This window comes from Synchiropus splendidus, chromosome 17 (genome assembly GCF_027744825.2).
Source record: "Synchiropus splendidus isolate RoL2022-P1 chromosome 17, RoL_Sspl_1.0, whole genome shotgun sequence".
In the NCBI taxonomy this organism is placed as follows: Eukaryota; Metazoa; Chordata; class Actinopteri; order Syngnathiformes; family Callionymidae; genus Synchiropus; species Synchiropus splendidus.
In genome coordinates this window covers 7,373,882-7,393,902 of record NC_071350.1, presented here as the reverse complement: position 1 = coordinate 7,393,902, position 20,021 = coordinate 7,373,882, and the positions used below count along the sequence as shown (strand labels likewise).

Genomic DNA, 20,021 nt, shown 5'->3' with positions numbered 1-20,021 from the left:
CACCTCGATTTCACACCAGGGAAGCCGCCATGTCACGACAGAGCAAATAGCCACTTTGCTAGTCTGCCTCAAGGCTCGGTATTTTCCATACATGCCCTCTTTCTAATCTCTTCCCTTTGTGTCTCATTAGACAAATGTGTGAGTCATCAACAGCTGCTTTCGCCCACCGCTGTCATCCCGACACTTGACCCGATCCATTAGCAAACATCACGTCCCTGAATGGCCACCAGCAGTGTTCTTGATTGAATGGAGTCACAGTGGGCCATTACATCTCTGTTTAAAAACCCCATTGAGAAATGTGGCGTCAGTGCAGAAGTGCATCAATAGCCTGTGCTTAAATGAACAGCAGCTCCATGAATTTCATATCCTCTGAACAAACATCTCTCTCTGCAAGTGCACAGATGTTTAAAAATGATCAGTTAGGTAAATGGTAGAAAAGGATGACTGCTGTTCCAAGTATGTGGGTGACAAACACAGCGTACTGTTAAATGGAAGCTTGTCTGAAAACAAGGAATTAGTGTTTGTCTTGTGCAAAATGTGTTTACAGTGTCGTTCCATTAATTCCAAACCACTGATATCTGCCTCAGTTCGCTTCTTATGGAGCCAAATCTAGCTACCAAAAGGGAGATGAAAACAAATATTGCAAATACATTGCTCTTTAAAACAACGACAACAATATACCTTAAATATGTTTTCATTTCTACTTGATGTATGCATTTCATAGTCACCGAACATCTCCAGTGAGCTTGTTTGTATCAGTTGTTGAGTTCAAAAACACATAAATATAATAGAGAAAGATGACCATTGGGGCAGTTGTGGTTTCATGACGCAGTGTCCTCAGTTTCAGTGCTCAGTAGGTGGTACTCTCGGGTTAAAACTGATGTAAGGTTTCATTTAAATGGTTGTTCAAATCCAAATATAGTGGTGCAGAGTGCGCCATCTGGTGGGCACTGAAAATGAGGACACTGTTTCATGAAGCCTCACCAGCCCATCACTAGCTTAAGATGTCACACAATGAAAAAGCATGGCATGTGAGAAGTGAATTATGATTTAAATAATGGAATACTAGAATAAACATCACATCCTGAAAACAGCGGCTTGTCTGTGATCCTCTCTGCTTCCACCTTGTTGTGGCGCAAATACGGGACACGAACAAACCGTGTCCTGTATTTGTGCAATTAGAGACTCTTCATTTACACATGAAATTCTGTACAATTCCAAATTTCAAAGGTGACGATCCCACCCACATGGCCCTCTCACTATCCTATTATTATTTTATCATTATTATTTTCCAGAAAGAAAGGTGACAGACAGAAGCGCTGAAATGAAAACAAATCCATCACGTGTGACCACAATGTTCTCTTTACGCATCGTCGGACTGGCAGCAACGAAAAGCTGCGTGAAGAGTTTTGCCAAACCTTTTTCAGAATAATGTTGAAATGAAATGTGTGTGACAGTTTGGGGATGTCGCAAGCACTGGGACGCGACATCAGTGCTCAGTGTATCAAAAACCACTCAGGCAGAACAAGTCTTTGAAACACTCTTGAAAACACTCGCGCTGAAAGTTTTAAACTGAGGGACAGGTACGGAATATCACACATCACACATCACATTGATCACATTTGCTGAAGCATACGACCCAACTATTACCAGTTGCATGATTGAGGAAGAAGCTCAGCAAAATAGAGGGATGTGCTTCTACATTGGACGGAGCCCTGGAAGTGTCATGCATGTGTTTATTCTTTTGGATGTGACATGCATGACTTTATTTTTTTTAGCCGGCGAAAACAGGTATGGAGATAATTTTTATCACGAGATAACTGTTATCTCGTGATAATTAGTGTCTCAAGATCATTTTTATCTCAAGATATGATCATAAATGTGAGCGCATCCGTAACTGCCTTTATAGCAAAGCATGTTCTATACATCCTCCTCTAGCCACTACGTCTCCCATGGCTTCGTAACTGTTTGTCAACGTTGTCAGTAACTGTCTGCAAGTCAGAATATTGCCGACAGCAAAGTCTGTGCGCTACTGACACTTTGATCAAGTACATTCGACTCAAAATAATACCACATGTGGTTAAGCTGTACTTTTGGAATTGGCATGCATGAGTATATATTTTTTTTCTCTCGAGATAAACAGTTATCTCGTGATAATTTGTATGTCGGGATAAAAAAATAAAGTCGTGCATGTCGCTTCCAGGGAGGCGTAACATGTATAGCTTAGCCACATATGGTATTATTTGGAGTAGAAGGCACTTGATCAGAGTGCTAAAAGCGCGCAGACTTGCAGACAGTGACTGACAACGTTGACAAACAGACAGAGACATAGTGGTTCCAGGAGGATGTGTACAAAATGCTTTGCCGATTGTATCTTGAGATAAAAATTATCTGGAGATAACTGTTATCTCGGGCAAAAGAAAATAATAATAACAAAGTCATGCATTCCACATCCAAAAAAAATAACGCATAACACATGAATGTCACTTCCAGGTCTCCGTAAATTGCAATGACTTGGAAACAAAAAAAATACATGACAAAGAAATGCTTTGACCTCAGAGTGCGGAGTTTCCATAGCAAGTCAGCAACCTCTTATCAATGTATGTCAATGTCTAGTGACATGAAGATGCGGCGTCATGTTGCAGGTTTGATGAAACAGTGTCTTCATCGTCCACTATATGGCGCTCTTGGTTTAGGAATGAGGTTTCATTGAATTAGCAGTTCAAGTCCTAACATTTTACAGCAAACAGTGCCATCTGGTGGCCTCAGAAAATCAAGACACTGTTTCATGACACCTTGTCATCCTTCAATACTGTGTCATGAAGCCTCATCCACCTATCTGGGGTGAATATTTTGGATGCATTATAAACATGCAGAGAGCTTATTGTTATCTACGCTTTATTAAGTAAAAAAAAAAAAAAAGGACACAGATAAATAAAAGATCGGAATGACAGAAAAGATTTGAAAGTTGAACAAGCCTCCAACCTTTGGAGCTCAGCTTGGTTTATTGGAAGAAGACTGTTAAATATCTCTCATGAAATGAGACGCCAAACCAAGGGGTTCATCTGTGAGACGGCACATGGGAAACCCGCCATGTAAGACACATTTTTATGAGCTTTTTAAGCCAGAGTCCCTGTCTACGGTGTCGTGAAGCTCAAGTTTGGGGTGTCACTTTGTCAGGAATCCTTTTAACCATCACAGCCACTCGGAGCAGGACGGTGGGGTGTGAAATCCCCGAGCCTCCGTTGCACCAGCCTGATAATTCCTCTTGATGATAATTAATAACGATCCACCGGCGAGGCGTTCATGCACGCCATCTCAGCTGTGCCCCTGTGGCATGTGACAAAGTCAGCGTGAAGACAGCGGTTACAAGTGTGAGATGAAAGGAAACATGACGCGAAGTGGGAATTTGCATTGCATTCAAGCTTCATCAGGTGTGTGACTGGCTGCATAATACATAAAAAAGAAGTTCAGTAAAGGGTGGCCTGGTAATGGTGTGGGAGAAGAGCCTTGCTTGGGGAGGTTTTAGGAGGGTCTCTCGAGACATCACAAGTCATTAGCTGTTGCCTCAGGGACCAAAAGGCGCTCAAGTCCGCTGAACAGTTCATTAGGGTTTTTGCTCTTTTTGAAACCTACAGGAAGAGAAGCGGAAATATGGGAGCCTGGCTGCGCCGGTGCTTTGTGTCGGAAACAAAAAGCAGCACCAGCTGGAGAAAACAAACATCTATTACTTTAGGCGTATTCAGGTTCAACTGCAAGCTGCAATTTACCTGATGATAAAAAAATATCGGTCATGTTCCATTGCCGATATTTTTCCATTGCAACATATACACTGGTCTCAGCCACACTGTCGGCGTATGCGCTGCACCTCTAAAACATTCCCCCCAACACAAGAGCAAGTAAAAACTTTCCACATGTAACAGCATTTCTCTTTTTTTTTCAATTATCGTTGAGTAACTATTGTTGTCTTATTGAGTATAATCCTTCAAACAGGCAGGTTCGGATCTCGTAGTTGTAACAGCAGTTTGAACTTGCACCACCTCCTGTTAGTTCTCTTCCTCTCTGGCCAAGCAGATAAACAAACAATTTGAATTTGGTCGACTCCTCCGCGTCAGGCATGGTGAGGGCCGTATACAACAGGAACTCCTCCTTCCAACTCTTCCACATTTTCCAAGAGAGTCCAAAGTCAGCACCAGTGAAGGTTTCAATCCGTCCATGACGAAGGTTATGGCTCTCCCCGATCCGGTCGAAGCTCCGGTATTAGGTGTAGAAAGAAAAAAAGTGAAAAGTCCCTCTCTCTGTGTCTCGGCGCGGCTATTAGCTAGCAGCAAAAGTTATGGCAAAAGTTGGACATCGAGCGTATCACCATGTTCCATGCATTGTTCACAAGCATTATAAAGAATGGTTTGTCAAAGCAGTATTGCAAAACCCTTTATCGCTCACTGGAATCCACAACATAAAAACTCACTGTCGGTGTATGTGCTGCACCTCAAAAACACCCCCCCCCCCCCCCCCCCCCCCCCCAACACAAGTAAAAACGTTCCACATGTAACATCCTTTGTCTTATTTTTTTTTTTTTTTCAGCTAGTTTTATCAACTATAGTGAACAACCCACTCTTTTTTTTCTGTTGTTTTATTGAGTACAATCCTTATTGGATTATAGACAGGTTTGTGAACCTGACGGCTGGATCTGGTAGTTGTAACAGCAGTTTCTCGGCGTGGCTATTAGCTAGCGGCAAAAGTTGGACATCGAGAGTATCACCGCTGCCACCATTGCATTGTTCACAAGCATTATAAAGAATGGTTTGTCAACGCAGTATTGCAGAGCTCATTATTGGTCACTGGAATCCACAACATAGACACTGGTCTCAGCCCCACTGTCGGCGTATGCGCTGCACCTCTAAAACATCCCCCCAACACAAGCTAAAACCTTCCGCATGTAACTGGTAACATGCCTCCACGTAGATGATGGGCATCTCGCCTGCAACAATTTACTTTGGCCTGTTTACTCTGCATTAAGGCGGCACAGAGCCAATCGTCGTGATATGAAAAGAAGCCAAAGGCACAGGGTGTCTGACCTAATCTGAAAGGGTTTCCGGCGAAGTTCGGTTTACACAGCGCCAGGCATTTGTTCTGCTGTAATGGTGTCAAAAGAGAAATCGCTATCAATATCAACTTTTAAAGAAAGGGCACGGCGAAGCTGTGTGGTCATCTCTGCTGGGTTCAGCTGGGGTAAGCACTGCACACTCGCAGACTTGAAATGATAAAATGCCTGTGCCATATTGGGAGATAATGAGAACCTGGGAAGAAGCAGCAAATAAAAGCAGTATCTTAAAATCTCCGATCATTAAACAACTCCTCTGCAATTCTCTCAGGCCATTTCCACAGCTTGTCGCATTTGTTTCACCAAGTTTAAGGTGTTAATGGGTGTTACAAACAGAGGGCAATAAATGTGAAATAAATTGTTAATAAGCTATTGCCGACTTGTTCCGCTTGCTCCTATTATGTCCAGAGTGGTACCTGTTGCAAGGAAACAAATGATCTCATCGGTAATGAAAGCCATCCATTTTTCCAATGGTTATTATTTGGCCACAGACTGATACTGTGAACAACCCCAGTTTGCAAGGCGATTTAAAGTTAAAGGTAGCTGCCAGTGCTTTACTTTCCTTTGCGCTACAGTGGCATTTTTCTCCTCAACATTTATGACAATAGTTGTCAGGTTTACGGCCTCACTCCTGATGCACTCTCATTGTGGCGTTGCATCAAATGCTCCTCAATGTCAGACACGGTGAAGGTGCTGACTGACGAAAGGGGATCAGTCAAAGATGAGGGTGAAATAAAGGCTGGCCAAGGTTTTCTGGCCTGCCATGATCACTTTGGTGACAAAGGAGCTCCGATATTTCTGCACATATTTAAAGAAATGTGGTCAACTTCATTTTTTTGACTCAACCGGATCCTGAAGGAGCCATTCATTCTTGCTTCCGATTGGAAGATATATGCTGTCGTAGTGCGTTACTAGCTTTATAACATTAAGGAGTCACTCACATCAACTCAACCAAGAGAAAACTAGACAGAAGAAATTATAATTCTGTGTGTACAAAAAAAACACAGAAGTCTATATATATATATAGACTTCTCTCTCTCTGCAACAATTTCAACAAAACATCACATCATTTTTAAACAGCACCTACGGGCGTGAAAATGAGGACACTGTTTCATGAAGCCTCATGAGCCCAGCACTAGCTGCCATGTCTCATTCAACAGAACCAACTTTGTGTATCATATTTACAGCATATTTTTTCACAGATCCACAGCCTTCTCAGTGACTGTTTAAGAAAGATACCAACATGAAAAAAGCAACACCACAGTTTATTGACCAATGATTTCTTGCAGAGATTCATTGGATTAAAACCATAACATGGTAGAGCCACGAGGATGACTGCATATCCTTCAAGCGCACAAGCACAAAAGAGACTTTGATCACAAGATAAAATACAGTAAGTACCTTTCGTCGCAGCAGCCCACTGACTTATAACTTCTGACAAAAAAAAAAAAAAAAATCACAGATCCAAGAATATGTAAGAAAATAGCAGATTAAAAGAAGGCCACAAAGATGGTTATCGTACAATGGAAATATCTTCAAAAGAGTTAAATGAATCATTTTGATCTGGCGCTCAGACTTTCACAGCATTTGTACCTTGGTTAAAACCTCCATAAGCCGGTGGATATGGATCATTATGTGGAGTAGTTGAGACGTCAACTGAAGGCGCATGCCAGTCCTTGGTTGGGCATGCAGCAGCAGTTTGAAAATACAGACGTGGAGTTTTCATTTTTCAAATTTTCAACACAGATTTATATGTTTGATTCCTGTTTGCTTCTCAGCATGGAACAAATAAGAGGCCTTGAAACTGATTTTCAATCAACTCTGCTTCACCAGGGAAGTGTTTTTCAAGAAATTCCACTTCTTCATCAAAAAGACGAAGAAAACAACTCAGCATCCATTTCCTGACAGCTTGGAGAAATGTAGTGTTTAGAAAATAAGTGCAGAACCAACCTCAGTAAGTGCTTTTAAATGATACCACGTCAGACAGACAAAAAAAAAAAAAAAAAAACTCTGAGGAAAAGCTTCTTTAAAAAAAAAAAGCATGAAAAAGGAGGCCAGAGCAACAGCATCTTCTGTAAAGTCATTCACACCAACTTCGCTTTATGACCCATTTTCTCAAAAAGCCGAAGCCGAAGAACCGCTTCCACTTTCTTGGCTTGGTGTCTTGCCGTGACAGAATGAGGACGCTTTAATTTGATGTATGGCGATAACAATTTTTGCATTGTCAGCAGAGTGTGACGAATGCGAAATTGAAAAACGGTCACACCTTGTTTCACAAAGGCCTAATGACTGCAAGATAAGGGATTAATTACGAAAGAAATTGGGCTTTCCGAACTGCTCACAGGTTGTTCAAATATTTGACAAGTAAATAATGAGCCTCAAGTATTCTCAGAAAGCCACACAGTGATGACTTGTACCACTGGCAGTCCACTGAACACATGTGACCCGATTTGTAAATGGGTTCTGTGGATGAGGATGGGTACGAAACCTGGACTGTCTGCATAGTGTAGTAGCAGTTATGGTTTTAAAGGAAAAAAATAAATACCAATAAAAGCAAAAAACAAAACTGACAAGAGGACTAATAAAAAATAAAATAAAAACAATAAAAAATATTATTATTATTTTTAATTCAGAGTGTGACAAAGAAGCTCAGTTATGTCTGCACATATTTGAAGAAATGTGGTTGACTTCCTTTTTGACTCAACAGGATCCTGAAGGAGCCATTCATTCTTGCTACCGCTTGGAAGAGGTGTGCTGTACTAGTGCGTTACTAGCTTTAGAACATTGAAGAGTCACTGACATCGACTCAACCAAGACAAAAGTAGACAGTACAAAGTCTGTGCTGTCTGCATAGTGTAGTAGCAGTTATGGTTGAAAAAAATTGTAAATAAATAAAAGTAAAAATCAATACTGACAATAATAATAATAATTTAATAATAATAATAATAATAATAATAATAATAATAATAATTTGATTAAATACAAAAAATGATATAAAAAAAAAAAAAACAATGAAAAAAAACTTACTCTACTAAACTAAACTAATAGCTGTTCTAAGTCAACAATTCGAACTAAATTTCTTTGGTGATGTTTGTTGTTGGTGGCATTTGTGGACAACAACGTCCGGAGAGCAGCCTCTGTTCACAATTGATGCACAGTCAAGGTAAACACCATGTCATGTCAGTATTCTACAAACGGCTGATGAATAAAATAAAGAAACTGCCTTAATGTCAAAGAGAAGATCTGGATAACCATAAAGCAAACGCTGACAATGAAACTAATAGTGCAGCATTTACATTCTTCATGTCCTAATTGCCAGTGGGAACATGGAGAATATTTACTGTCTCAGTGTTTAATGAGTCCACTCTGACAAATATATTTACATTGGCAGCTCTGTGGTTTGTACCACTCAAGTGATCTCTGTGCAAATCAATACTGGACTGACACCAGGCAACCTATCGAGCGCCATCAAATCCATATTCATGAGCAAGAGAGGTGATGCTTTGATTTACAACACTATTATTTGAAAGAGACGTCTTCTACTGTTCAGTTTCTAATCGCCGGCTGTTACCGGAGACATGCAGCATATTAACTTCATATTAGTAATGAAGATGGAAAACTACCCCTTGAGCGTATTGAATATATACATTCATTCCAAACGTGGTCCCTTTTTCTCTCACAATAACACCGAATAACAGCAGCTGTTGTATTTGAGAGACCCTCAGCAAGTTACTGTATTCAACATGGTGACACTTGAGATGGGAAAGTGAGACTTCATGAAACAGTGTTTTCATTTTCACAGCCCACTATATGGCACACTCGGCTCTAAAGTCTTTGGATTTGAGAAACCATTTCAATGACAATATTTTTTGAACCAATAGCACCATCTACTTACCTCTGAAAATGAGGACACCGTTTCATGAAGCCTCATCTGCCCATCACTAGCAGACACTTTCACTTTATGCCATCCCTGTAACCATTTTAAGAAGGAATGTGGAATTTCAACTTTACTTTTTATTTCTACTTGAACATCTTGTGAAGAAGTTTTGAGAAAACATGGTCATGAAAACAGTTTGTGAGGATATATTTTTACTCGTGATGGGCTGGTGACGCTTCATGAAACGGTGTTCTCATTTAAAAATAAGGTTGAAACTACGATCGTGAACCAACGTCCACCACACTCTCCTCAACTGTCACACATCAGTGTCAGGTGTCATACGTTGCGGAGCTGGAGAGCGCGGTGCGACGTCACAGTCCAATGCAGCGCGTGTGACACGTGTTTATTGAATTTATCGTGAGATGCAGACTTGTCATCGTGGAGATTGTGTTTGGCGGTCTATCGTGTACGATAAGTTATCACCCATCCCTGCTTGATTCAAAGTTTTCGGGCACTGTTTTTTTAGAAATGAAGCCAAAAGTACTTTTTTTTACTGATTTCTTTTATGAACAATCTCATCTACAAAGTGAAAATGTATGCATTTTCCTTTCATTATATTTCATTGCGGAGCTATGAACGCTGCTTCTAGTAAGCCTGAGGTAAAATCTTAATTCCAGTAGGTTGAGAAGGCAAGTTGCTCCTATTGGTGCTCAAGTAAGCGCTTGTATGGGACACAAACAAATGCTGAGGAGCAAGAAGATACTTCAAATTGTGCTCTAATATATGGCACAATTCCTCCTTATATCGCTGTGAAAAGGTTAAGCATCTTTAATGCCACAACATCGCAAGTAACCGCATGTGATTTTGCATTGTTTCACACAATTAGTTCGACACCTGTTGGAGTTGTTTGCTATCAGACACAGCTTTTATTTGTCCTGAGCTCTTCGTGCATGTATTGTCTGTTATCGTCACCTGTGGTATTCAGCCAGGAGCCACTGGACCGTTGAAGCATGAGGCCTTCTCTTCCTCCTGGCTGACAGCAGCACTGTTCATACGCCTCCATGATAGACCATGTGATCCCCCCTGAACACCCCCCTCGCCTCACCCCCGTCTCCCGCTGCATCATGATCTCATTGCGACGCCTTCGCCGATTTCCCTCCCCATTTGCTCTCATTCATTTCACACGCATGACCTTTCTGGTGAACAATGATCAATCAATAGGTGTTTTCCCCTCATCAGCCTCTTTCAAATTAAAATTGCCGACTGAATTAAAACCCCATGCGAAGAAGAAGTCGAGGAGATGTGTTCTAAAAGAGGCCAATCAGGACACCATGCCTTTATGTTTTTGTTTTTTTTTGTCTGGCAGCCATTCAAGGTGACAAATTGCATGCTCTCCGCGCCAAGGCACAGTCTGGTCCATGGTCTATAGAAGCTGACAATCCTTATGCTTTCTTTAAGTCCTGTTTACAAGCAAACGCCTCCCAGCTGGGGTGGTGAATAGATTCGCACAGGAGGTGTGCATTATTGATCAGCTCTGATAAAACACCTGCCTCTGCAACTTGGGGCACTTTGAGGTCTTGCAAGGTGTGGCTCCAGCCGACGAGTCCTGGCTCCCTGCCCCGGCAAACTGCACTATATGGCCACAGCAATATGTCCGAACATGTGGTGGAGCAAATGAGCCCCTTTCCAACTTTAAATCTCCACTTTACTGGGGAATCATTTCCGGACCGATCAGCACACTGCTGGTTCCCACACGGACTATGGCTCTATCTGGTACCTTCAAACAAATTCAAGAATCATCCTCGAGGTGTCTATCTATTCATTTCAAGGCTAACTGAAAACAAAAATGATTTCTCCTCAGTTAACCACGTTTATTCCAGGCCAGCTCTTTGTTCAGCACGCTTGGTGTTTGAAGTTACAAAGCACATTCAGGCGGCTTCTGCAGCTTAGCAAGTTATTCCAGGTGAACAATTTGCAGTCACCACTGTCCCGATCGTACTCCTAAGCAATTTTTCATGCGTCTGAGCAAACGCACAGACTCTCTAAGCGGGAGCGATCTGTCGTTGTCGGCTGTGGTGACTGCTGTAATAGTTTATCATAGCGTTTAAAAAAACTATTTATTTACAATTGAGGAATGGAACATGTGTGAAATTTAAAATGAAAAAGGTAGAAATAAAATCCTTTCAATTGTCTCTGAATTGTATAGATTCTTTTTCATGTTTGCTCAACAGAATCATAATGTTTTATATATATATATGAAGGGAATGAAATGTTTCCCATCCCACGTGTTGCGTGATATGTAAGGGTTGGAGTTGGGACACGCGGTGCTGACTGCCAGCTGGGAGGAGCATCTTTTCCCTTGCTATTTTCCTCCTCCTCTCCCTTGATCATACACTGACAGTCAGTTCCAGAAGGCAGACCAGATGATGAGCGCTGGTCTCTCACAAAGAGAACTGACACTGCGGTTGCTCTCTCTTTTTTTGCTGCCATACCACTTATATTACCATGATGATACGTACACATCAATGTCATACAACCAGTTCGGTCCTGCTGTTATTGTGAAACCTCTTGTTTGACACCTGTATTTCTTTTGTCCTTATCCCTTAAACTTGACCATACATCTTTTTTTTTTTTTTTATCATTGCAGTCAACCTATTTCTATTTTTTTTTCCCCTCAGTGGTTGTTGTGTTATTGTTCGTATACCTTCTAACACAGCAACAGTGATGATGGCACCCTGTCCATTTGACTTCATTCGAGATATTGATTGATATATAACCTTGCCACTGACACATCTGTCTGTTTTTGATGTTTTGATGTATGAGAATTTGAATCAATGCGAAACACACATAAGACTCGTACCAAGCAAGAGAAGCCGTAAAGCAGCCATCGGTGGTTGAGGTGAATTTTCAATCAGTCAGCAAAAGCACTATTTGGAGACTTTGAATACACCACGGCTCATGTGTAACACAAAGACAGTGTCGCCAGTTTTTGTTATCTTTAAATGTGTGATTAAAATCGTGGAGTTACAAATGTCATGTGTTTGAGTGAAGTGATGACGTGTCACCCCCTGCTACCACACATAAAACCACTTATATCTAGTGAGTCACTGCTTGGTGTGATGCCACGCAGAAACCGCAAACACTTTTATTGTGAGTCTATGGTTGTCTAGTCACTTGCGTGAGTGAAGCTAATGACTTGGTTGCTGTACTCACCACATGACATGAAAGGTAAACTCAAGAGAAAAAAACAGAAGAAGCGCCACCCCATGGCTAGAACCTAACCCCAACACTCTTGTTTGCCTGACCTGCTGTTGATGATGTCATATGTGAGACGGCTAGACTGTGAGCATACTAGAAAATAAAGAGCATCTAGGTTTTCTCAGTACTGAGACCTGCAGTGATGAACGCTTTGGAGACTGACAAAAAGATGGGAAGTATAGTTATACGTGGCAGAATGGAAGACTCTCACTCAGAGTGACTAGAAAGAGCATGATCTGAAATGCGTATATCAGAGGGACAGGTCATGTGGACAAGGTTTTTGGATGGAGAATCCTATATATCGACGTACTAAGAAAAAGCATCTGAGCCAAGCAACATGGATGTAAAAAAAGAAGAGGCTGAGGATAGGTGTGACTAAGGAGGAAGCACAACATAGGTTACGGTGAAGGCGAGTAAGGCCTGAAGGACACTAAAGTGAGACACCCACGAATGAAAATCCATCCAGTATTCAGGTCCGGCTAAAGAGATGAACTTGTAATACTGCTGTTAAACTGGGCAGAATTGTAAATGGGTCCTTCCAGCTATATTTCTCTCTCATTGTAATTTGCATTAAAAATGAATGAGCTTCGTGTTATGAATAGTTGCTCTGCCATAGCAGCTGTACCTGTGCTATCGTCTCCTGCGTTCATATGTCAGCATCTTCATAAAGTATCAACAGGGACAGTTCCTGACATTTGAAATAGCTTTATTGAAGCTCCCACGGCAGCCATTGCAGACTGTTTCTTAGAATAAACAAGCCTGAGGGCAACACTTTCTATTGGTTTGTCAATCATTGTTCCTCTGAACTCTTCAGTTTGCTGGATTTTCATTATAGAATTGTTGCCAAATATGTTGATCAACTTCAAAAAATGCTTTCTCATTCTTTTTTTTTTTTTTATGTTTTAAGAGCTTGAAGGTTAAAGCTTTGCTTTTAAAATACAGAATCAAATTTAAATAACTAGTAACAGACCAGTACAAAAGGAATAGGAAAGACACAAATGTCAGTGAGCCTGTGTCAGGTGATGTGAAAGTGAAAACGCCAGACTTAAGTAAAAGCAACTCAACTGCTATTTCTCTCATTCTTGATAATAGAAGCGTTCGGGTTGGTAGGATACAATGTAGAAAGTTATGAAGGACTTCAGAGAGTTGATGGATTTACAGGAAAAAAAGTTTGTTTTTTGTCCAAGCTAAGCCAGAGTCTCAGCGAAGTGAGACATGTTGCCGTGTAGAGAGTGAGCCAGTCCCCCAAAGCACTCCATGCTGCCACAGAGCTGGGCAACACAAAGCTTCATAAGAGGCACATCTCTGCCACGGGTCCATTAAAAATCATCCGCCCTTCATGCTGACATTTAGAATCATTTTCGGCTCGGGTTTGCGAGGCAGAGACTTCAGCTAACAAGACACATCTAATGATCCTGGTCGTCGATGACGGATCATTTCTCCCCTGGAAATTAAACCACGGTGAGTTAGTGAGGGGTAAAACAGTGAAAGGTCAACAAGAGTCATTAGATGCAACCTGGTTAGCTATGTTGAATTAGCTGTCTATCATACCTGCGTTCTATTGATCCCTCTAAACTGAGCACCGAAGCAGAGTGATATTGGTGTGTGGTATTGGTCATAGCATGTTATCGATTCTGCTTCAACTGAAACTGTCTCCATAGATGTTTGACTTTATCAGACAGCTGAACTGCAAGGACCCTGCTTCATATATATATATATATATATATATATATATATATATATGATTTCTTGAGTCTGATCTGATCTCTGATGCTTTTATGGCTTGTAGCAGCTTTAAAAACACCATGTTCTATATAGCTATAGTTTTATTCTGTTTATGTTTTTGTTTCTTTGTAGAATAGCGCCCACTACTGAATGGCTCAATTCATACTTAGTAAGAATGAGGCATGTAGTGTGGACATATAATGTGTCAGGTAGGGTAATTACAGGTAATAACAGAGGGGCAAATAGGTTTGGTCTTCAGAGATGAACTGGTGACTAAGCTTTTTCAGTTGATGAGAAACACCTGAACACCCTGATTCATCTGAATACTGTGGTGGCAGACACTTTGCGATGGCGTTGGTCTGAGCCTTAATATCCAAAACACTCCAGATAGGACGCAGCTGGGGGCTATTTGGAATAAGTTGGGTGTACTAATCTTCCCTTAAGCTCTAGTGCGCTGGTCTCCTCCTCACTCCCTGAATACACTCCTCACTTGACGCGCTCCTTCTCACCGCCTTTTTGCACCTTGTGTAGGTGGAGAGGAGGATCCAGAAAGTTTGCCTGAACCCTCCGAGTGCTCACACAAAGCACATCTGCAGAGGGAATTAACACACAAGTAAACAGCACTTTGCCATCCAAGCTGCAGCCCGCACTCCCACATCATGATTTCTGAAATGCATTTGGCCAATAAATTTGAAAGCGAAGCAAGCTGGAGACTTCCCAGATGTACACAGGCCAAGCAATAGGTTATCAGGAAATGTTTCTTTTCATGATATATCCCTTATTTTTTTTGCTATTTATCGGGCTTGGCTGGCGACCAATGGGCAACTCCACCATATTCCCAAACCTCTGCTCCGTCTGAGTTATGATAATTGGCTTAAGCACAGAGTGATATTGTGGTTTTCCACCACAGACGTTCATATTTCTGCATATTAACAGCTGCTTTGTATACAGGAAATGAACCGTTTGTGGTCATGTGGAACAACTTTTAAGGCAAGGCTTGGAATGATAATTTGTTCTCCAAACTTTTGCCTGTTTTAAGATCAAATATTTTCACGCACTTCAAGGGTGAGCATGACCCAGCGGTTGGTATCACTAAGGTGAAACGGTGTCCTCATTTTCGCAGCCCACTTGATGGCACACTCGGCTCTACAGTCTTTGGATTTGAGGAACCAGCTCAATGAAACTCTTCTTCTTTCACCCATATTTTTTGCCTGCTAACCACCTTCAACCCCTCCACTGCTCTTGTCTGCCTATTGCTGATTCACCATCTCCCTTTTCCTTCCATTCATGCCACCTTCCAAATTTCTGTTTTCTTTTCTTTCATTATAAATTCCACCCTTCTTTTCTTGTTCCTCTTTTTTTAAATCCATTTTCCCCTTTCTTTATTACTTTATTTTGTATCTTATCCTTCTTTTGCCTTCCTCCATTCCTCCCTCCTGTCTGCAAAACATTGTTCTTTGACTACCTTTCCTATTTTTATTTTTAAAATACCATAATGAATATGGATCAAAATGCGTTCTCTCATCACATCATTTCTCCAGAACAAGCAACAGCAACCTGGAACCTGACTCTTGCGCTGCTGTTTGTGAAAACCATAATCAATACCCTGACTCCAAAGAGCCTGTACTGTAACTGATGACGACCGCAGTTCGAACCCTGCAAGGAGACAGGAGACAAATTTGGAATAAGACAACGGGGTTGGTTTCTGTTTCTCTCAACAACCATGGAGAGGCATCATGTTGTCCTCAAGAAATAACTGAGTCAGTAAATCATCCCCGTAAAAGTTATTTTCTATTTACAGAGGCGCTTCTCTCAACCACCTGACCAAGAAAGCTGGGACTGTACAGTAAATTCATGGCACTAGCTATTGAACTAATTCATTATCAATAAAAGAGGTGAACAAAGTGGTTGAATATTGGTGGTTTTCATTGGCACATAAGTCATGGTGAAGACCAAAACTATGGAGGACTCAACCAGCCTCGTATCCATGATGATTCTGATGATCGTGAGTGTGAGGAAGGTCAAAGTTCCTGATCCATTATTAACACACCACACAAGTACCAGAAGGTATCAAGGGCTGGAGCTGCAGTCTGTGAAACATGCATTAACTAAAAAGGCACTCCTACCTCCACCACGCCATTCATTTCCACTATGTTTTTTTGTAGTGCTCATTCGCCTACCATTTAAACTTACACCATCCAGAGTACTCGATTATGTAAGACACTACACCCTCAGATGCCAATTCAAGTCTTCGCTGTAACGCAATACAGACAACTGAACTACAACTACTACGACTAATACAAATGCTAATAATAATAATAATAATAAGAAGAAGAATAACCTCTGCCAGTCACAGAGTGTGTACAGTAAGTGTTGGGTTTTAACCCTGTGACTGCAGGTCAATAGGATATTAACCGATGCAGAACTGGTGCCAGATATCGGTGTAATGATCACCAAGGAAGTTTCTATAAACAGCATGACCATAGTGACATCAGCACTGTATAAAACAATAATGCAGAGCACAAACTGCGTCATTCAGATCACATACACTACGGGTGGAGTTGTCATCTTAAACAATCTACAACTGTTTCACCCCGCTCCACAGGACACAGACGCAAACAGCATCAGGTTTTTAGCTAGGAGGGCGTCTGGGCGTCCACAAAACATGAAAAAATGGACGCCCCATTGTCGACCGGAGCTTGGCCGCCAGATGCTGCCATATACCAAGGTCCATTTTTTCATGTTTTGCAGACGCCCTCCTAGCTAAAAGCCTGAACAGCATAGCGCAACGTGACAATGTAGACTGCAATGCTCCGTAACTCAAACTAACCAGCCGTAGTTGAAGCGAACATTGGCAGCTCATCACCACGCACGCAGCAACGATGAAAGTTCACAATGACTACTTACTATATATGTAAGAGAACTGAAACTTAAATCGTTGATGACTTCCAGAACGTGCGATGAGCAAAAAAAATCAACATGAAAATATCCGTAGCTGCTATTCACAACTGAACATATGTAACTAACATGTAATTACTCTGGCAGCTACTAAGGTGGCGCTGCTAGGAGAGGAATTCTCAACAGTAAGTATAGGATATAGATGAGGCATGCTGATGCTTTGGCCTAGACTGGCGTAGACGCCATGGTAGTGGATGTCCAAGAATCAAGCTGAACGAAAAGATGTTGAAACACAGTTTATATGCCTTTATTATCCATCTTCAGACCATCTGAGACAAATATTACACCTGATACGAGTCAAGCGCAAGTATCCAGGCTCGATCTCCACCGTCAACAACGCCACAGGAGACTCCTGTCGAAGGTCAAAAGCTCGCTTGATCATCTTGTCTCACCGGGGGCTCCGGCTCATACGCTTCTCTCCGCTCTTTAGTCGATGCGTCAGCTTCTTTGGTTTGTTAAGCCCAGTTAATTCCACTCCTCTTAGTATTGTGCGTTTCACAAAGCATGTGTTCCTGTTGCAATATTTATGAGGACAACCACAGCCTTTGGTTCAAGACTATTCTGTTGGATCATCATCAGAGGGACACGGTTACTTTATCAACACACATTCACGGCCTGGGGGGAGTTGCCCTCCACAATTATGCGCAAACAAGTAGCTTGTATTCTAAAACAATTCCTCTACTTATAAGACCAACTCTGAGTCTTTTTTGCTTCATCATCATGTTGACTCCTCAGACTATTATAGCAATGCAGTTCATCTCCCCAATTTTGTGACGGCGATTAATGAAGTGTGGATAAACCCCGTTTTACAAGCACAATAAAAACCCCTTGTTTGCATGATGCTGGTTTTACGTTCTGTTTCTCTTTACGACCATCGACTAACATGGCAGTTTCAAGTAAAGTGGGAAGCAATCGGAGGTCAAATAAAAATAAAATGGTGACCAATTATTGTTCTTTTTTTGTGTGACAGAAATGCAGTGGTATATTGAGTGCCACTTTACTAGCAAAATCATATGTAACATCATGAATCAAGTCAATTTTAGTGATGGACTTTTTAGCTGACAGCATTTGTTGCTTGGTATTTGAACGTGAAATAGGATGGTTTACAAGTACGCACATTTATTTTACACAGATAGAAAGAGTAGCTGAGCCCAAACTGAACAATGTCCCATCAAAGAAGCTGTTCATTGTTCTGGTATTGGTACCAAGCCAAAGGTTTTCAAAATCATCGCTGCTCCTTGACAAACTCAGTGAACACCACAGTGAAATGCTGGCCATCACTTAATGCATCAAATTTGATACAAGCATTCCTGAGACCTATCGTATCAAAGTAAATATTTCAGTCAAAGCGCTCTTGTATCCGGTCAGATTTGTGTCTTGCACCTCCTGGTGCATACCTTTATCACGACAACAATTCAGACACAGTGCAGGGGTCGCAACATACACATTTTCTTTTTAAGTAATAAATCTGTTGAAGCATATTTACTTACCACTTATGAACTGTGATATAAAGAAATGTACTCGAAAATTGATGCGCCTATATTTCTGCACTTCAGACGGCTAAACAATTCACTGCTGAAGATGTCCTGAGCTTCCTTGAAGGCCATTTGAGTGACATAGAGGAGTTGATGTCTGCAGATGATGAAGTGTTGGATAAAGATTGGAGCCCTAATTCAGACCATAATGAAGAAAGACTGAACAAAAACTTCATGATGGGCTTGAAGAGGAAGATGTGGATCTAACAATGTCACAGGCAACAAAACCGTGTGGTAGAAGCACAGTGAAAATAAAAAGAAGAGAAGGATACTTCCAGCGGCTGAGTGTGATAAAAGGAATGACCGGATGGAACAGAAGAAGAGTATCAAACAATGTCACAAGCAGCCAAGCAGCATGGAAGATGCAACGTCCACCTCTGCCTGAACAAGGACAGGAACTCAGGAACTGTCTCCATGATGGCATGATAAAAGAAAAAGGTACTTGTGATCGCCACTGTTTTTTCTTTTTTTTAATGAAGAGGGTGATGTCTTGTTATCGCATGAACTGCTGTTATCATGCCGACGACTGTTCATTATACAAGAAAAAGTTACAGGAATAAGAGGCCAATGTTCTTACAGCCCATAGAGGCTGATGTTCTTTTATCTTTTATTACGAGACAAATGAAAAAAAAACAAAAAAAAAAACAAAAACACTGTATTTGCATTTTTTTAAGTGCAAAATAAAGGCTCCAGATTCAAGAAATCAGCATTTTCTGTCCCGTACTTACAGTTAATCACAACTGTATTGAACACAACAACACCACTATTGTGACATGGTTGTTATTATTACTGTGTTATTACGCACCATTTCATACAAATGAGTCCTGTTCTCTTTAGTATGTAGTGTAATGTATTGGGAAGGTGAGGAAGGTTCTACCAACTAAAAGCTGTTAAACAACAACTGTATGCTGGTGAAGCCCATGTGGAGTTTTGGACTTGGAATACGTTACACTTCTTGAACCATTTTCTTTGTTTCAAAGTTAAGGACACTGCTTGCCCTCTGGCTGCTACAAAATCATACGTTAATAATATTATTGTTGTATGCATTTGACTGTAAATGTAATATCGTCTCGCATTCTCAGCAAATCGGAGATTATGAAATATTTTAAATCCACTATTTGGCTTTTCTAACACCCGAGGTCGCAGCAGTAATTGTGTTCCTCTTTACGTTAAAAAAATGCAATTCTTCTATTGTAATTCTATTGCAATTCTTGCACGGTTTTAAGATTACTTTCTTTTAGAAAACAAACATCAATGTTTTGGGGTGTTTCCACCAAGGATTTTGTTTTGAATGTGGCTCTGACAAAGTCCATAAGGGGCGAGAAAAACATGACAGTTTCTCTCCAGCTGCTTTCCCCCCCCCCTTTCATTTATCTTGCATGTCCTGAAAGACTATATGCTGAGCCTTGCTATTCTCTCTTGGATGGTGGTTGGCAAAGCAAAGTCTATTGATTCAGGCACAACTAAACCACAGAAATTGTTCTTTGGGAATCAGAGGTTTGTCCTTGCTGATGTTTAATACGATACAACAGATACAATCTTTGGCTCCTCAGAGGATGAAATC

At 41.1% G+C, this 20,021-nt stretch overlaps 1 protein-coding gene across 2 annotated transcripts in view; it reads right to left on the bottom strand.

Annotated features, from left to right (window-relative positions):
• opcml (opioid binding protein/cell adhesion molecule-like) overlaps nucleotides 1–20,021 on the bottom strand; it is a 330,675-nt gene that overhangs the window by 25,027 nt on the left and 285,627 nt on the right. The gene's annotated exons all lie outside the window — the stretch shown is intronic.